Source organism: Pseudorasbora parva, chromosome 6 (assembly GCF_024679245.1).
Source record: "Pseudorasbora parva isolate DD20220531a chromosome 6, ASM2467924v1, whole genome shotgun sequence".
In the NCBI taxonomy this organism is placed as follows: Eukaryota; Metazoa; Chordata; class Actinopteri; order Cypriniformes; family Gobionidae; genus Pseudorasbora; species Pseudorasbora parva.
The window spans coordinates 23,526,610-23,545,896 of NC_090177.1; the positions used below are offsets into that span (position 1 = coordinate 23,526,610).

At 38.0% G+C, this 19,287-nt stretch overlaps 1 protein-coding gene across 7 annotated transcripts in view; it reads left to right on the top strand.

Moving 5' to 3' along the window:
• The first annotated feature begins 1,618 nt into the window (after window positions 1-1,618).
• phc2a (polyhomeotic homolog 2a (Drosophila)) overlaps window positions 1,619-19,287 on the top strand; it is a 44,343-nt gene continuing 26,674 nt past the window's right edge. For 2 of the 7 annotated variants that reach the window (XM_067446292.1, XM_067446293.1), the window contains exons 1-4: window positions 1,621-2,211; window positions 2,312-2,428; window positions 4,365-4,457; window positions 16,466-16,583. The gene's annotated coding sequence lies outside the window, so the exon portion shown is untranslated. Of the gene's footprint in view, window positions 2,212-2,311; window positions 2,429-4,364; window positions 4,458-16,465; window positions 16,584-18,655; window positions 18,675-19,287 lie in introns of those variants that run through there. The other 5 variants (XM_067446291.1, XM_067446287.1, XM_067446294.1 and 2 more) reach the window with 5 other exon arrangements.

A 19,287-nucleotide genomic window follows, 5' to 3' on the forward strand; every position in this document is an offset into this window, starting at 1 on the left:
TATAAAAGCTACTTAAATGCCCTAATTGAACTAAGGCCTAATCCTAGCTTAATCTAAACCTCGTCTGTGAAACCAGGTGTCATAATTTCAGTTTTTAATGTCATAAATATGACTTGAAGCATGATGTTTTATGTTTCATATGTGGTGGTTTCTATATGTGTGTATGAAAAGGCAGCAGTCTGCCCCCATTGAGTGGAGGCGAGTGATTTACAGCACAACACAAGGGAGATAGATGGGAAAGGGGTGGGCATCTCATATATATGGGGGCAATTACAGTGACACTGGGGCGTTTATGGCTGATAAGGAACAGAGCAGTGGGGGTGAGCTCTTTTTCGCCCCTGACAGCAGCTTTAAAAAGAGTGATGGATCCTTGGTTGCTAATCCAGTGTAAGTCTTTCTTGTTCTGGAAATTAAAATGGGATGTGCCCATTAAATGGATTCACAGAGGTGTCGACTCAACAGCTTTTCAACAGTAATTTTTTGCTCCCTTCATTTTTTCCCTTTACAACTGGGTTTAATCCTTATATGATGTATTCAAGCCCCAGCATCTAAGATTGCATCAATGACATCTAGAATAAAATGTTATGACAAGCCCAATGCTAATCAGTCACACACCAGGTGTTCATCCTGCAGCACTTTAATTTGCTTGAGTGTTTGAGCATTACATATTATTGGAATATATAATGACAACACATTTATATGTAGTTTATGTGTATTTAACATCTATCAGTATTTCACTTTATTTTGTGGCTGTATAAATATCAACAAACTGCGTAGTTTTGCTTAGTTTGGGCTTCTGAATAAAATGGTGTTATTTTGCTTTACAGAAAAGTAAAATAAAACATACAGTGGTGGCCAAAAATATTAGAACAGAACTGAAAATATTGAATTTTTTTTTTTTTTTTTGCCTCTGTAACAGTGTGAGTTAACCCAAGAGACACTAGAGTGTCTCTTGACTGACGCTAGATGTTGCAGCCTTTAGCCTCCTTGTTAGAGCATACAACTCGCATGCCGGCGGACCAGGTTTTGAGTCCTGCTTGGAACATAAAGGGTTACACCTCCAAAACATGATTTCATTTCATAATGTTCATGAAACATGCAGATATCAGATGACGTGAGTTGCACTGGTTATCCACTTTTAACTTTAGTATTTTGTTTGTCCACCTATTGCAGCAATTACAGCAACACATCTCTCTTGCATAGTGTCAATATATTTCCTCTGAGAATTGAGAGCACTAATGTTATCTCATGCCTTACTGCAATAAAGCCAAAGGCTTTTCTTTGTATGTACAATATATCTGTCTATAGTTTATTTTGCAACTCACCCCAAATGTGCTCAGTGGGGTTGAGGTCCAGACTTTGAGGGGGCCAGTCCATAATTTTCAATGTTCCAGCAAATTCCTTCTATCGCAGGTAGTTCCGGCAATAGTTAGAAGAATGTTTCGGGGCAATGTCCTCTTGGAAAATAAATCTGGGCCCAATAAGACAACGCCCAGATGCCAAGTGTTCTAATAATTTTGGCCACCACTGTACATTTTAAATACGTAAATATTTTCAAGATTATATTTCAATATTGTATTTGTTTTACTTAGTGTGTGTAGGTTTGACGGAATAACGCAACACCAAATCATGTAAACTCAAACAACAAATTATATTCACTTTTATTTTTCCATTTCAACAATAACAGCTGAATTAGCTTGACTAAAACAGCCCATGATCAAAACGAAAGTTATAAGACGTGTAAAATATGTTGCATGACATACAAACAAGATACACACAACTGTGACCACACCTGACAGACTCCCATTGGTCATTGGCTCAGTTACCTTGACATGTTCAATCAAATAGCATAAATAAACAAGAATGTAAATTTAAAGGTGGGCTAAGTGTTGTTCAAAAATGCTTTAGTAAAAGTGTCTCGGGCGAGTACCAAAACAAACTTGTAGCCAATCAGGAGCAAGGAGCATAATGATGAGAAGAGAGCTCTCAGTGCATGCCATTTTTCAAAAGACACGATACACAGGACGGATATTAGCTGAGCGATAACAGAAAGAGAGAGATGGCAGATAATAAACAAAAGTGGAAAATGTCTATGGAACAAAAGAAGGCTTACGATCAGGCAAGAAGTATCAGCTTTCCAGCACTGGAGATAACTCAAGGAGCACTAAGCCTGCAATCGGAGGCAGAGGTTGCTTTATTTCTTCTCGATAGGTGAGTAACATTGATTTAGTTTTGTTTCAGAGAACTAATATATGCTAGCTTTTGCTTGAATATGCTTGTGTGTCATGTTTGCTTGTTTGTTCATTTGCAGTCGTATGGTCGTTCACGTCAGTGATGATAAAGACCCATTCATTTCCACACCTGATAAGCCTGGAGCGTCTAAACCTCAGCGAAGACGAAGCATCAGCTCCCAAAGTGTGTCCGAAAAGTAAGATAATATACTCCTAATGTATGTTTGTTTCCTTTGGTTCTTTTTATAGTGATCGATATAACCCTCTAATCTCATCATATTGTAATATGTTCATGCTCATGCTATCAAATTGTTCATAAGAACTGTGTTTGTGTTTCTGGGATGGAAGGGATGACTTTTTCATTTAAGATTCGACCAGGATTACCACAGTAACATAGCCTAGAAATCTAGACGCACCCTAGCGGCAGCAAATCTAATCTGCCACGAGTGTCGTCTAGCAACTCTCAATACAGTTCTGAGCTGGAAAAACCAAACTCTGGTCGGCCAATCACATCGTTTATAGAGTCTGTGGGCGGGGCTTAACATAATTATGGCAGAGTTGCGCTTGCGTGCTTCTAGTAAACACAGAAGCTGGCGAACGGCGGTCTTTCGAATCGGCTTTGACTGTGACTCTGGAAGACTTGGAGTTAAGCTTTTCTCTGAGAAAAGAACAAAGAACGGCACTGGAGTAATTCGTAAGAAGGAAAGATGTGTTTTGAGTTTTGCCGACCGGATATGGCAAAAGTTTAATCTATCAACTAGCTCTGCTTCACCTTCGTTGCTCTGGTTGGTTGTAGCGCTATCATATCACGTGGAGAGGGAGTTTGAAAGACAACCGTTTATCCCGCCTCTCGGATTGAGCCCTGTCAATGGTGAGTTTCCAGACCAAACATCTTGATGTGGGTCTGGCTTGTCAGGCTATTGATTGGCTGGCACTGCATTTTGTACATGTGTGTGGGGGGGAGCCATCAAAATAGGGACGATACCCTTTTGGGGGTAATTTGAAATATCCAGAAAGCACTTATATTACTTATATTACACTTATAATTATATATTATATATATATATATATATATATATATATATATATATATATATATATATATATATATATATATATATATTTCCCTAGTTTAAATAGCTCTCCCTCTTTTTAAAACACAAACCACTGTACAGGCTCGTTAAAGGATAATGATCATCTCTTTCTCTCACACACATGCAGACATAATAACAGAAGCATAAGGAACTTATTATAAGAGCAGAAAATAGCACAATCACCCCCTTCATTCTCCTGGCTGTCCTCTGACCTGTTTAATTATGTCAATGCTACTTATGCACCTGTGTGTCCCAGGCTATTACACCTCCCATCACTTAACGGCTTTTAGTATCTCAGCATCCTGTTCAACATCCAGCCACTTTATTGCTTCACGCCACAGCCGGAAAAAACGAATGTTCGAGTCTCCCTCGAGCGAGACCTGCGCAATCGCGTACTTTGGGTGTTCAGCATTCAGCCATGATTGCCGTTTAACGCTCTTTGTTGAGGTGGGCTCGTAAAAGTCAGGGTCAAGCAACAGAGGTGTGCTGTAGGCTTCCACCCCCCACTGGCTGTAATGAGACGCAGAGACTTTAATAAGATGGAGGATAGTGCACACATGCAGAAAGGACATTAGCACAATGTTGTTAGAACACAATTCTCCCTTCCTTGGATAACAGCGGAGGCTGATCTGCTTTCTCACAGCGTATATGACTTGAGACATGCATTGGTGCATCATGTATTTGTACTCTCTTTGTGGCATCATTTTTGCATTTTCATTCACATATTACAGTATTTACAGACCTTTTTATGTATTATTATACTGCTCTTCTATTTATTGCACATATTGAATAGGTAAATTGGGGGTCTGATTTTTAATAGAAGTTTGATAGCAAAAATAGGTGCATCAACAGTCCAAATTTATCACAACCCTGTCAAAGGGTTTCTATGAGAGAGCGAAACAAGAGAGAAGGGGAAGGAGGAGCGAGAGGTGGATCATAGTGAATCCGTAGAGGCTTATTGGTGCATTGAAGTCACATGATTGCTTTAGGAATGCTAATTCATGCTGTATTTTTTTCTCCTCCTCCGCGCTTGGTGTAGTCTGTGCCTGTCGGATAGACCAGACCTCAGACATGGTGTAGGATATCAGAAAAGGAACAAGCGATTGAAGTTGAGACAAGGCCTGTGCCAAGGGTATGTACAGCTTTATTAAGATGTGCTGTTGTTAATCTCTTCATATGTGACTGTAAATGTCACTTAAGCAGGAAGCCTACTTATATTTCTACATGCATCTGCAGGCTTAGTGTCTTATATCAACAGTATGTGTGGTCTGTTTGCTATATAGTGTTCATAAATGTGTGTATGCCTGTGCATGTATGTCTCGTCACAATGAAAGCCCGTTTACTTTGGAGAATTCCACCACATGTCTCCGCTGCTTTCAGTGCGGATACTAACATTAGACAGAGCGACGCAGATTGACAGATATTATGTGGGCTTAAGGAACTAAAGACCTTCTCGTAGAATTATGCTTCACCTAAAAATTAACATTCTGTCATCTTTTACTCACCCTTCTGTCGTTACAAACCTTTCATAATTGTGTTGTTTTGTCCATGGAGTCCAGTCTTGTTTTGGATCCCACTGACTTTTATTGTATGGATAAAAACAGTTTAAACATTCTTTAAAATATCTTGAGTGCCGGTAATTTTTGAGTGAATTATCCCTTTAATTTGTAAACCTGAATATATAATTATCAGTATCATCAGTAAGTTAATAGCCAAAGGCTGAAGGTGAGTGATTTATGTAGACATGCACCACATCATTTGTGATGTTTTAAGGGTTATCGATGAGTTTGCTCAGTATACGTGTACACAAGAAGCTTTTAGACCTCTCGCAAGACCAAACGGAGACAATACATTCCTGGACAGGGGAGTGTTGTGCTATAGTGGACTGACTGACAGCGAGTGCTGATACAATTCATTTATCGCCTCTCAAATAACAAAACCATCTGCACTCTTTCGGTACAAGCTAGTTTGTCCCAACGTTCTGTAAACAAATTCAAGGAGACTGACGATTACGTGTAATCTTGCCAGTGTCCTCTTATGAATTTGACACTGAACATCTGGACTCTTTTGATCCGGGTAGCTTTATATGCAATATGTTTTATAGCATGTTGTTACATGATACGCCATGGTTTCTTCTGGATTTGTGCTGTAGAGTGAAATAAAAAAATAGTCTATTGTTGATTATTTGATTTCATGTTTGCAACAGTTTGTTGCAAATGAATCATGCAATGCTCAAACTGCCAATGGGCAGGTCACTTCTGTACAATAATTGGGGTAAGACCCTCATGTTTTACACTTGCCTTTCCTGTGTCATGGGCCTCACAATGAGCTTGAGTAGTTCACCCTCACCCTCAGGTCACTCTTATAATCAATCAAACAGGAGGGACACAACTCCGGTCCCCCTTAAAGCACCAGGAAATGAGGGGCTCGTTGAGTAGCACACGAGGCTCCTGAAGTCAAATGAGAAGAGAGAGAATTTAGCACACTCATGTAAGGTCTCAAGGCCTGATATTTTCTGCAGAAGAAACAAAAGGATGCATTTACCTCCTAACGATCTTTGTTTCTAAGTAATTAGATACTTATTAAGTGCACACAAGGAATTTATAAAAACTCACAAGCCTTTGATTTCATTGAATCAAAGAATTAACTAAATATAAGTGCAACACAAAATCACCAAAAAATAAATGCAAGAACTGTATTTTCAAACTATTTCTATTTCAAAAAGTCAATTAAAGCAAAATAAGAACACGTCTGATGACAACACAAGGTCACTTACAGACAAATTAGTTCTTCATTTTTGGGCAGAAAACAGGTAGAAGTGACATAGTGATGCCATATTCTATTATTATAGGTGATTTTTGTCTTTTTCCCCCTATAAAGTTATCTTTTGTAAATATAGGCACACTGTAAAAAAATATTTAGCAAAAAAGTTACCTGGTTGCCTTAAAATTTTGAGTTCATTGAAATTAAAATTTTGAGTTAATACAAGGACTATTTTTTGACAACCTTTATTAAAATATTATTAAAATATTTTGTAAGCATATTGGGTAATTATGTGTGTTTTATTTCTGATGACAGTGAAACATGCCAAATAGTGCTATTTTCATGATTAATCAAATTTTTATGTGGTTCAGATACAAAAATATTTTGAGTTTCTATTTATTAAACAATTTTCCTTCATTGCATCAACTCAAATTTTTAATTTCAATAAACTAATTTTTTAAGGCAACCAGGTTACTTACTTTTTTAAGTTAGACCAACAAAAATCAACATTTTTTTTACAGTGCAGTCACAGTTTACATAGATTTTTTTTTAATTATTTGCACAATATTTACAGAAGTGCACCAGAGGAAACATATGTTCTGTTTTGATAATGTAGATGTTATTGTGAACGCCTCATGCATGCATGCTTATTTTTATTTGTTTTAAATTTTGACCTTGTAATTTTTTATCAAAATGTAATTTCTCAATCTCCTGGTGAAAATGACAGACTTCTCCAATTGTTTAGTTTCATTTAAACCCAGTCCTTTAAAATAGACTGCAAGCCCACATTCATTTTCAAGTGTAATGCCCACATGTCAAAATCCAATCAAAAACTGAGGATTGAAGTCCCCATCCTGACTTTTTATTTTTTTCCGATAATTAGATGTAGGTCACACAATAGGGGAAAAACTGTTGCAACTTCCATTTCATTGTGACTTCTGCAGTTAAAGTATCACTACAGATGTTCTAAAAGAGATTTCAATCACCGAAGTCCAGTTGACAATAATTTTTTCGTAGGCCAAATCTCTCATGCACAACCAACAGAGCACTAAACACAGTTGCTTTCAGTTTTATCAGACAGCGGCTCATTTAAGGCCATATTTCACATGCTGGTGATGGTTCTTTTGAGGTAGGAAGTCTGTGTTTGAGCACATGCAGCGACCCCTTGATCTCTAATGAGCTATACAGGACTCTGCAATATGCGTTATGTGGCATCTAATGGTGAGATCCATCTCCAGCGATGAAAGCGGTGAGAACCAGTAACAGATGAGCCGAGATGTTTTCATACAGCGCTGTCCAAGCCCTCATGAAGATGAGACGCAGACCCAGCGAATAAACGTGTTCACCTCACTGCTCACCATGACATTCTTCTGTCATGCCTGATGACGCTCTCGTGTGACTCCCCCATTAACACAAACTCAAAACAGACCGTATGTCAGGGCTCTCTCGTTCATTTCTGACAGTTTCTGATACTTATCTGAAGTTTAGATATGTGCACAGCTCTTCTCTCCTGTCTTTCCTGAAGAGTGACAAGTTCTGTCCTCAGAGAAATATTTGCAGAATAGGTGTATGCTTGTGATGCACTGGTTCAAGAGTCGAAAAAACGCAGAAAATGATAAATCAAACTGAGTGCTGTATGAGCACTAACCGTTAATTCTCAGTCTTTGAGTTCAGTAGGTCAGTACTGCTAAATCTAACAGTATTTGCAACTACAAGCAGTTGATGATGCCCTGTTTTTAGTCATTAATGGCAGAATAATATAACACAAAGTACACTGTAAATTATTAAATAATTAAATGAAAAAAATATATATATATATATAAATATATATATATATATATATATATATATATATATATATATATATATATATATATTACTCTTTTTTTGATCCAATAAAGTAAAAGAAGGATCATTATCTGCTTGTTAGAGCAAAACACAGTAGCTATGTTTCATTTCTAAACGAATCAATGTGTTTGAAGGAATCAGTTGAGTGAATGATGCAATGACTCACTCATAGATCCTGAATGAGTAAGTGTGAATGAATTGGTTGAATGAATCATTCAATGTTTCATTCATAAGAACACCTACTGGTGTAACAAATGCTACATCCTGTCTGCAATGTGCAAACACGGACCAGTGTAATGTTACAAACAGTGAAAACTAACAGTGATCAATACTCTTGCAATGCTGCTTGACCAATCCAATTCAAGATACCCGTAATGCTGCTTGACCAATCCAATTCAAGATACCCGTAATGCTGCTTGACCAATCCAATTCAAGATACCCGTAATGCTGCTTGACCAATCCAATTCAAGATACCCGTAATGCTGCTTGACCAATCCAATTCAAGATACCCGTAATGCTGCTTGACCAATCCAATTCAAGATACCCGTAATGCTGCTTGACCAATCCAATTCAAGATACCCGTAATGCTGCTTGACCAATCCAATTCAAGATACCCGTAATGCTGCTTGACCAATCCAATTCAAGATACTCGTAATGCTGCTTGACCAATCCAATTCAAGATATCCGTAATGCTGCTTGACCAATCCAATTCAAGATACTCGAAATGTTGCTTGACCAATCCAATTCAAGATACTCGAAATGTTGCTTGACCAATCCAATTCAAGATACTCGTAATGCTGCTTGACCAATCCAAATCAAGAACTGGAACTAACAGTTGTATAATGAGTACAATTGTTTTCTTAATGTGCACAGGTCTCACTTTCCTGGAAGTTTTGTTTTGTTTTTCCAGAGTAAAGCAGACAGTGTCTGAATGAGAACGTGTGAAAGCTGCTGACAGCCTGTAGTAACTGTTAGAGAGAGTATGAAGTGAGTGCAGACAACTCTCTCTCTCTCCCTCCACTGCGGCCTGGGCAGATGAAAGTGATTCTTGCTGCCTCTGAGCTCCAAGCCCAGGTGTTCTCTGTCCTCCTCTCCCCCAGCACTCCAGCTCAGCAGCCGTCAGCTAAACAGCTGCTTGACATAAATCTCCTTAGCTTAGGGCATTAATGATTTGCTTCACCAGCAAGGACAGCAACCACTGATATTTGGCCCATATTTTAAGTTTTTTAACTTAACTGGCTCATATTAGCCATGTTATACATGTAAAAGCATCTATATTTAAATATTTAGCTTCCGTGGTAGTCAATGACGTTGTCAGTTCCCCAAAATGCTGAAAAGCGGTCAATATCCTGCTTTACATATCTAAAATAAGACCTAATGTACAGTCAGTAGGTCAGTATTGCAAAATAACATCTCAATACATCAATATTCCATCTAATCAACAGCTGCTTACCAACAAAAATACACATTAAAATACACCACAAAATAATAATTAGCAAGAACTGCTGTTCAGTTTCAGAAAGTCAGAGGACTGTTTAAAGGTGTTTTCAATAAGGAATACCATTATTATTTATTTCATTACTGTTTAACCTTAGACACAGGAGGAAATCCCTAAAGTGGCACATTTGTCAATCGAGTGTCTTTGAATTACAACTGACATTGTTGGTTCTTATCAGATTTGGAGCTTTTAACAATCAAGGTCTAATGGATTTTTGAGTGTTAATTGTTGACATTGTTTGACAAATTAGAACGACAGAAGTTCTTAAGAGGAATGAAAGCTTCATAGTTCTGAGGTTTTTAATATTTACAGTCACTTTTCATTTCTTGTGTTTCACTATAGGCTTTCCACCTTAGGACTGAAATAAATCAAAGATCAGAGAGGCAGTTTAATGCTGAGGGCTTAAATTACATACAGGATCTGTCATCTCTTCCTCCCTGTTTGCTAAGTACTGACAGCTTCATGCTTAAGGACTGTCACTATGACAGGTGGTTGTGTTTCACAAGAACAAGGTTTGCCCAGGTGTTTTAGCTATGTGTGCAACTGGCAAACCAGTCACCATTTCCTATTTAAGAAACAACATCTACTAAAAATATTTTGTCTTTAAGTAGTGTTTCAATATGAGGAAACAAATGTTTTTGTTTTTTTTAATGCATAAAAAAATCACTTTGATTATTTATACATTTCGATCAGCACAACAGCAGCATTTCTTAGCCAATGGCATGAATGGGGGGAATTTTTCTCATTCATTTTTCCCATAGTAATTTTGGTAACACTTTACTATAAGGAACACATTACGACACGATTAACTACGACTTTTGCCTCAATAAAATCCTAAGTTTCTGCTTATTAAAGGTGCACTATATAGTATTTTTGCAGTAAAAAATCCAAAAACCACTAGGCCAGTGTTATATATTTTGTTCAGTTGAGTACTTACAATATCCCAATATGTCACAATTGCTACTTTAGCCAAGGAGCTGGGACGTCTGAGCATAGCGTCTGAGGGAGTACTGAAGACCGGAAAAGTGGAAATAGCGCTGGCGCCCGGCGACTGTCCCGTCCCTTCCCGTCATAATAAAAGTCCCGCTGCTCGCGAGGTGTGTTGTTCATCTCATTAACAATCGCTCCAGTGGCCTTGCTCCGCTTCCTCAACCCTCAGTCCTGCTTTGCTTCATACTATAGTAACGTTTATAACCGCATCCATCAACATGCTATGCTCAAACTTGGCGTCATACAGCTATGCCTTTGTTTTAAATAGGCGCCCTCTACTCAGATTGGTTAGCGGGCCCAGCTGTGTTCTGATTCGGTAACCACCTAGTTAACATGTTTGTTGATAAATTATTACGAGCTGTGGGCTAGGTGCCCACAGCACCTAAAAGACTTCTTATCTCTCACTCCAAAACCTTCAATGCCCTTTTGTAGCATGATTCAACAGGTCTAGGTGTAAACAGGTGTAGCATGATTCCCAATTCAACAGGTTGTTACAACGGAGCCTTCTGGATTTCAAGATCATCCACTTCACCTGATATATGTAATGTGACATTATGTGAGGGAACGGGTAGAAAATTATTTTGTTAGTTGCGTTATCACGGGCTGTGAGCGTCCGGCCGCCGGTATATGTTAAAACACTGACGGGGATGGGGCATGCTGGATTTACAACCTAAGATCATCCACATCTGATATGTGACATTTTTTGTCTTCTTTGATTGTGTAATGTAATTCGAAGTGTATGAAATCTAAAATAAACGTTAAAAGACACTGAGCTCAAGTCAGTCTCTCACTCACTCAGTCTCTGGCTCAGCGCCAGTCAACGCGCTAAAGCAGATTAACATTTTTGAATTTGGCAGTTGATCGCTGAACGTTCTAATCATATACGTGATCGTACATTGCAGGGACCATTTTCCTCCGTGAAAATTTGCAGCACAGAGAGTGAGATTTATCAAATTTTAACCATTGATCCCTAACTCCCCAGGTAAGTTGAACAAAGTGGACCTACAATCCGGATAAAAATAACAGCTTTTCATCGGCATTGCAAAATGGCCTCGCCCCCCTTATTTAATAGGCTATTCTCGAAGGATGAGTTTATGTAAATACTGTAGCTGTTAATGTTAGCGAGTCTGGAGGAAAAGGCTGTAGTTCCCTACTGGCCGTTTGCTGTAGTCCTTAGAAATTGATTTCTTTAAAAGCAAATATCTTCCTTTGCTTTCAACTCTGAACGTTTTAACTTTGCAGATGTTGTTTATGCTCAAACTGCAACATTAAACACTAGCTAAAGTTAGAAAAGTGAAAACGTGTTTTACCACCCCTTTAATGGGAATTAAAAATAAAGAGTGGGTGGATTTTTGTCATTGAAGGGTGTGTTCACACACTGTCCACACTCATTTATATTCAAACACCTTGTAAAAGTGGATTTTGTATAATAGGTGACCTTTAAATGTCTAATAATATTTTCAGTATTTTTACATCTCAGAAAATGTGTTTTAGGATTTCATGATCCGTTAAAAGGCTTATTTTAATTAATAATCAATTACCCTATGGAGAAAACAAATGGGTTTTTTACTTCCAGAACCAAAACCGTTGCACTATATGGCAGATGAAAGGAATATTTGGGAAACCTGTCTGGAACAATAATTATCTTTTCGGTAATGCTAGTAGCAGAAATTACACACTTTGGCTTTAAATGTTGTAACTCGTGGAAAAGGTGCAAACTGATTTTCACCTTCTTCAGGTTCTGTCAGTAATAACTTATAGTCTGGAAGGCTTAGAGGTGCTTTGTAAACTGAGTGGTCCCTGGGGCATCTGTGTATCTGATTCCTTCCCTGTGGTAATGTAGTTTTACGGCTCTGGGAGTTTGCATTGTGAGGCCACGTGTGCTGCTGGCTGCAGTCTGTTTATGCTGAGACAAAGGGGATGAATACAGCCTGAAAAGCTCTCACTCTTTTGGTAGGAAGATGGGAATAAATAGTCCCAGTGTATGAGCATCTTTAAGTTGGGCTAGCGACTTGTTTCAGGACCATTTTCAGTAAAAGCACTATTTTCCTCTAATTAAAACTTAAATTCCTCACCCAAATCGATCGAATGGCTTCAGATATAGCATAATCATTTTATGAAACGTTTATGGTGCTTTTTGTCATTTTTGGAGATTGATTGTGTTCCACAGAAGAAAGTGCTAGGTTTGGAACAACATGAAGACTAAATAATGACAGAATTTTAATTTCTGGGTGAACTGGTCCATGAGATAACTTTCAAAGACAAACTTTTGTTCATTTCACTATCAGCAGCATGATCATTTTTACACTGATTAAACTGTCACCTCATGAAAAGCTTAATGGACTACAGCAGTCAGCTATTACGACTCCTTATTCAGATTCCTTAGGAACAGCACATGCCTCCCAAGAGTGCTGTTTAAATGTTTTAAAGTGGTTTTGCGCCACTAAAGGTATTATGATTTTGATTGAGACATAATAATGAGATGGTGGAAATGATTGTGTGCTTGGGAGGCCTGTGTTGTTATAGCGTGGCAATGCTTTACTGATGTTCAAATTTGGGGTTATTTCACGCTTGGACTCCACCTGATAATCAAAAATGATACGCATCCAGTTTGTGAGCACTCGGCTGGATAAAACGACAGCAAAATGGCTAAAAGGATGCTACTGTTTTAATTTATCGGGCTCTGTGAGCACCTACTTTATATGTTAATGCTGCCATTTTAAATGATAGCTTTGAATGCACAGAATCCCATAGTTGGCATTCCTGTTTGGTCGCTGAAGATAAGCTGGCTTTTACCGGAGCATGTTAAAAATGCAAACACACTGTCTGTATATTCATTTACGCTTCCATTTACATGTAGCCACCCTATTTTTTTTTGGACCACCTGGATATTTGCATGTGCAAAATTCTGTCTGGCTTCTATGTTCAAATTCCTTTTTGACATTATTGTCACTGCATATCATGCAAAGTAAAAAAACCTCAAAAAACACTTGTGATAGCAGCCAGACAGAGAAACCCCCCTCTGTCAAGCTCTTCACACTGATACCAAGGCGACTGGGGGTCATATTTCATGCTTTCTCAGTTCATGTGGCCCTTGCAGACAAAGCGGGCAGTTTTATGGTGGATCTTAAGGAAATGAGGGCCACAAATCTCCTCAGCCTGGTTGCCACATAGAGGGAATGTGCTAATGTGTGGAGAATGATGGATGCCAGGGAAGAGAAAGTTCTGGCAGGACAGAACAATGGCTTGTCAAGGTTAAGATACATTTCTCACTTTGAACTATTTTGTGGTTGTAGAGCAACTCAAGAAAAGGAGAGCTCCGGTTGAAGTACTGAATCATTGCACTGAACGTTTCTTGTTTCTGACTCACAGAAGCTTGAGGTTCCGTCTGTGAGCCCTTTTCAAACTCTACCCGTCTCTGATTTACGGCAAGCGTTGATATATGCTCAACAGGCACATTGTTAGGCGAACATGTCTTGTCAAAGTCTTTCGCAGCAGTGAAATCCGAGTGATATACGCTGTTGTGCTTCAGAGCAAGTCTTCATCATTGAATCGGACAGAAGGAATCTCCGGAGAGTCAGATCTGGAGGTGACACTACGTCTGACATATCCATTAACGGCAGGAGCTCCTAATTGCTTTACTGTTTACTCACACTTGGCCAAAGGTGTCAAAACTGACAGCAAGCATCCTGTGATGAAGCTAATATCCTCTTGAGAGACTGTTAACTAGCTTAACTAGCAGTGTGGTGCATGGCACACTAACATTTGATTAAATGTCAAAACGTTAGTTGGTTTAAACTATATAATGTTAAAATAACTTTTAATTATAAATCTTACCATTTTGTTTTATCAATTCAAAATATTATGAACCGTTTTGTGAAAGGTTCTTTAAAGAACCATTTTTTCCCTAAACATTTTATAGTCTAAAGAACCTTTTTGCACTACGAATAACCTTTTGTGCAATGGAAAGGTTCTTTGGATATTAAAGCTTCTTCATTAAACATACACCCTGCCAAATAACCTTTATTTACTTTATGTACTGGTGGATTTCCGCAGGAATTTCGACCACATCTTTGCGTCATCACGTTACATCTGTATATATAACGAAGGAGTCCGGCTAGTTGGCTATCGCATGTGAGGATGCTGCAGGTGACGCATCATTTATAGCCTTTTCTCACAGCAGCTAGAATAATTAAACGGATCATTTTGATGTCAGATTGTAATCCAGAAAGATCCAAACTACAATCATCAGGGACAATTGGAGATTCACCCGTAATCAAAAGCAAAAGATTAGACTGTATGGAAATTAAAATCTACAGGTAACGCAAATAAACACTAAATACATGTAGTCACGCAATGCAGATGCTGATTAACATTAACAATATGACAATAACAATAAGTAAAAGTATAACAATAATAATTTGCACAGTTTGATGTGTTATGAGCCAAGCGATTATTATATTTAATTGCCGTTGGTAGCGCAATTTATTGTAATGTTTTTTTCTCTCATGGTCAGAACAAAAGTGTCAGAAATGTTACTTGGTGAAAATTCTTATTTTGGTCATGCTTCCAAGATGTAGAATCTGCGATTCCGATGTTCAGTATCCACCCCGGTGCGGTGACCGACAGCCGCACGTACTCCTCAAAACATTAGATTCATCCGCGCTGTGGAGCCGTGCCGATGCACAACCAACGTAAAGACGATACTTCTGCTAATAAATGCAATCGCAGGTTTCAAACAGAGAAATACAAAGAGGCAAAAGTTACAGACTGCAGCTTTAAAGTAAAATTTGTATGTTAAAATATCTTTACTAGTATTAAAGTGGATAACTAATGGAGTTGTATGATAAAATAAAGATTTTAGGGTAGATTTAAAAAAAAAAAAATCCCTTTAATCACCCTGTCCCGCAATTAATGAGCTCATAAAAGCTGCATACATAATGCTTTATACAGCAAAATGCAGTTTTGTAAGTATAGGCTATAGAACGTTTCTCACTGCATGACGTGTATACACATGTGCAGCATTCAGAACAGTGACTGACCATAAATCAGTTCTCTTCAGTCAAGCTGTCATTTTATGACATGACAAATGCATGACAAGACACACGACTGGTTTTAGCTTATCTTTTGATGGCCGCGTTGCTGTGATCATAGCAGACTGGTTTAACCTGGCTGTGGCCTGTCCAGACAGGCACAGATTGAGTATCTTAATCATCTGAAGTCATTTACCCTGAGGGTTAGCCCTGGTTGTTTGATGTGGCCTCTGCATTGTGCTGATAACTCATCTCTACCTGAACGCCTCGGACTAACCTAGTTTTTTACAGCTCCGCCTCGCCTGTACGAACCCTAATGTATTGCTCTCTGTAGAGTATCATCCGGGTTGCTCCACCAAAAGCACTTTTGTCTTCATTGAGCGTAACTCAATTTGCTGTCTGAATGTGAAAGGGTTTTGTGGGCAGGCCAGGTACTCGTCTGATGATGGCACTGAACGTTCGGTTAGCTGCGGAGGAGGTCTCTAATGCAGACTAGAGAGCAAATTGAGTGGAATAATGTGTAGTGCGCAGTTAGCCAGCGAAATAATGAGACAAAGAGAGGACGAGTCTCTTACGAGTGTATAAAGCTTTTACGTGTCCTTGAAAGATTCTCCATCTAATGGAAGGTTAAGTAGAATCAAACTAATTCCACAAATGTATTCCGATGACTTCAATAGAGTTGTAATAGAAAATCTCACTGCAGTACTCTTTTTCTCTTCATGTGCACCCAAACAAACACAAATAATTTGAAATGTGAGATTTTAGGGCCTTCTGAATGTGTTCGACATATAAAAGCAGGTGTATTTCACTACAGAAGAGGATCTCTCCCATTTGGTCGTTGTGTATCAGCGGCCTTGCTGTTGGTCTAGCTGTTGGTCGGCTGAGTAAAGGAAGTGGGGCCAGGTTTATTTTGACCAACAAGTGTCCTCCCAGCCCCCAAGAAGAAAGCCCCACCTCATTTCCTCCTGCAGCAGCCTTTGATGTGTGTTTGTTTAATGACATTATTAGGTCTCCGTCATGTGTGATGGGAGGAGTTCTGGTCCAGAGAAGAGTCAGAGGTTGGATTCTCCTCGCTGCTAGTTAAACCCCTGTCACAAGTTGTGGTGGAAGCTGTCAGACTATCTGAGTAAGTACAGTGCAACTGATTCGGTTTTGGGCTGTGAACTGCTTTTGCAACATTTTAAGATTCGATTTTAGTTACCGCCTAACATTTTCATTCTCTACATCCATGAGTTAATGAATCAGATGCAGTAAACATGTTAGTGGAATATTCCCAGCTAACAATTATATGTTGAAAGGGGGGGTTCACACACTTTTTAAAATTGTTTTTCTATGCAAGCATACGCTAGACAGGCATATTTGATGGGTGTGTTAGGTTCTCGCATATTCTGCAGTGTCTCGGGCTTGACATAGCATTCAAAAAAATGTACATTTTGTTTTAAAATTAGAACTGATTTTTTTTCCCTTCCTACAGCCCTACACATGTTTTGTTGTAAAAAAAAAAAAAGACAACAAAAAAAAGAGTTTTCCTATTTAAGTAAACAAAGATTATTTATGAACATTAATTTATTTTTCCACCCCAATGTTTTAGGTATGTTTAAGAATCTTTTTCAAAATGTTTAACAAACATCATTACACTTGGTGGACACTTTTATATTAAAATAAGCTGAATATGAAGGGCGGATAAGGGCTCCATTTACTATGATCGAACAACTAAATTGAAAATGAAAGACTTTTAGTCTTTTATTGTAGATGATTCATTATCACAATGGTCAAACTGTCCCATAGTAATGATACATTAAACAAACAACTTCAATATTTTTTTTAAGCCTTATGAAAGAACTTACTGCAAGACTGTTTTGTTAGTAACTTTGAGATAACCTTTACAGAACATTAGCCATAGTTCTGTCATTTCAAGTGCAGATTTTTTGAGGGCAGAACCGACTTGTCACATGCTTGACTACCTCTAAATCAGAAAATCACAATATCAAGTGTGTTACTAAATGCATTCCAAAGACACAAAAACAGTTTTACCTGAGTGGAAATCAAAGAATTATTTATGCTTTCAGTGGAGATCAGCCTGTTGATACATCTGTTATGGTCCATGAGATCCCCAGATGGATCAAAGCCCAGGGCTGCTTCTGGTGCTGATGTCATGACTGCCTTATGTTGTTCCAGCCATTCAGTCTTCACATTTGTTCAGAGCTACTGGAGCTGGCGTGGGCATGTTGGTCATAAAAGAACTGAGGCCTGCAATTCTGAGAGGTGTTACAGAAAGGCAGTCAAGAACCGTGAAACGTCCAACAAACTGTGAAGCTGTCACTTTCAGTGAGAATTCAAAATATGAGTATTTAGTGGTGAAAAAGACCTGTCCGCACGGATTAAATTCTGATCCTGTCAGATGGGACTCAATGTGTGAGTGACATGGATATTTATTGCAGGATGTTTAACACAGCAATCCACTAAAGTTTATTGGAAACAGGCGAAAGTCTGCGATTAATTCAAAGCTGATCTCCCCTCAGGGTAGCTGAGAGCTGGGTTATTTGCAGGTAGTTTGAGTGAATCTGTTCATAGCTTTGGAAGTAGCTTGTGAAACACATGATCATTTCCCATATTTTTAAATTTAGATGACCTTTGCCATCATCGAACACTTAATTTAATCTTTACAATCACTAATTTATCACGTTAAATGTTATCTTTACCAAATCCCAAAATGAAAGCATATTTTTCATACTGTAATGTTGCGGTGGCTAAATTCACTTGGTTGATTTTAGTTTTTAGCGTTTTATTTTTAATCAATTTATTCAAAATAGAATAATAAAGTTATAGCCCATAGGAATACAACAATAAACGACTTTTCTGGAAGGATCAAAATTGTAGCATTGCACATCCCTTTACATTTGATTTAGAATATTAGGCATATATAATTTGTAATAAATTTACAAGATTTTTTTTTTTTTTTTTTTAACAGAGCGCTAAATATAGTTACGTTAACAGAGTTATTAAAGAAAGTGACAATGGCATTTTATAATCGAAATGAAACAACATTAACCTTTTAAAATTCTGTACAAACTGTGAATAAATAGAACCACTTGACTTGTCTTTGTGACTTAAGTGTCAAACTGAGCGTCTGCACTGCACATGTGAGTGTTCTGCATTTCATGTGTGGTTTTAATAACCATTAATAGAGACAGGGATATTCAGCCAATCACAACAAGTGAGTGTTATTGTAGCTCTTTTCATTCTCTAATTATTCGTTGTCATTTTTAATTTGGCAGGCTGGGAACACTTTATGTTATAGTTCATTACTGTTATGTCCTATTCTCATACCAGTACTGACAAGTGGTAGTGGGAGAGAGTGACAGTCGCCCAAGCCAATCACTTGTTTTGTCCCTGAACGAAAATTATGAGCAGTGTTTATTGCAGATTAAAGTGTAGTCACTCGATTTTTATACTCTCTTTTTCAGAGTACTTACATTTTAATTATGTATTGACATGTTAAGAAAGTTTAAACAAATTTGGACAAAAGTGTTTTAGATAACTCTTACCTACCCTACCAAGGTGACATTTTTATTTTTTATTTAACCTTTATTTAACCAGGTTAGTCTCATTGAGATATAGAATCTCTTTTTCAAGAGAGACCTGGCCAAGATAGCAGTACAAATTAAAGCATACAATCACAAAAACACAAAAGTCAAGTGCATTTCAATTAAATAAAAATAACATTAATTAAAACATTTGCATGTGTGGATTGAGTCATGTTCTATAGATTTAACATAACCTTTAAACTCATTTAAGGAAATTAGACTCTGTAGTTTGAGTATTTTCTG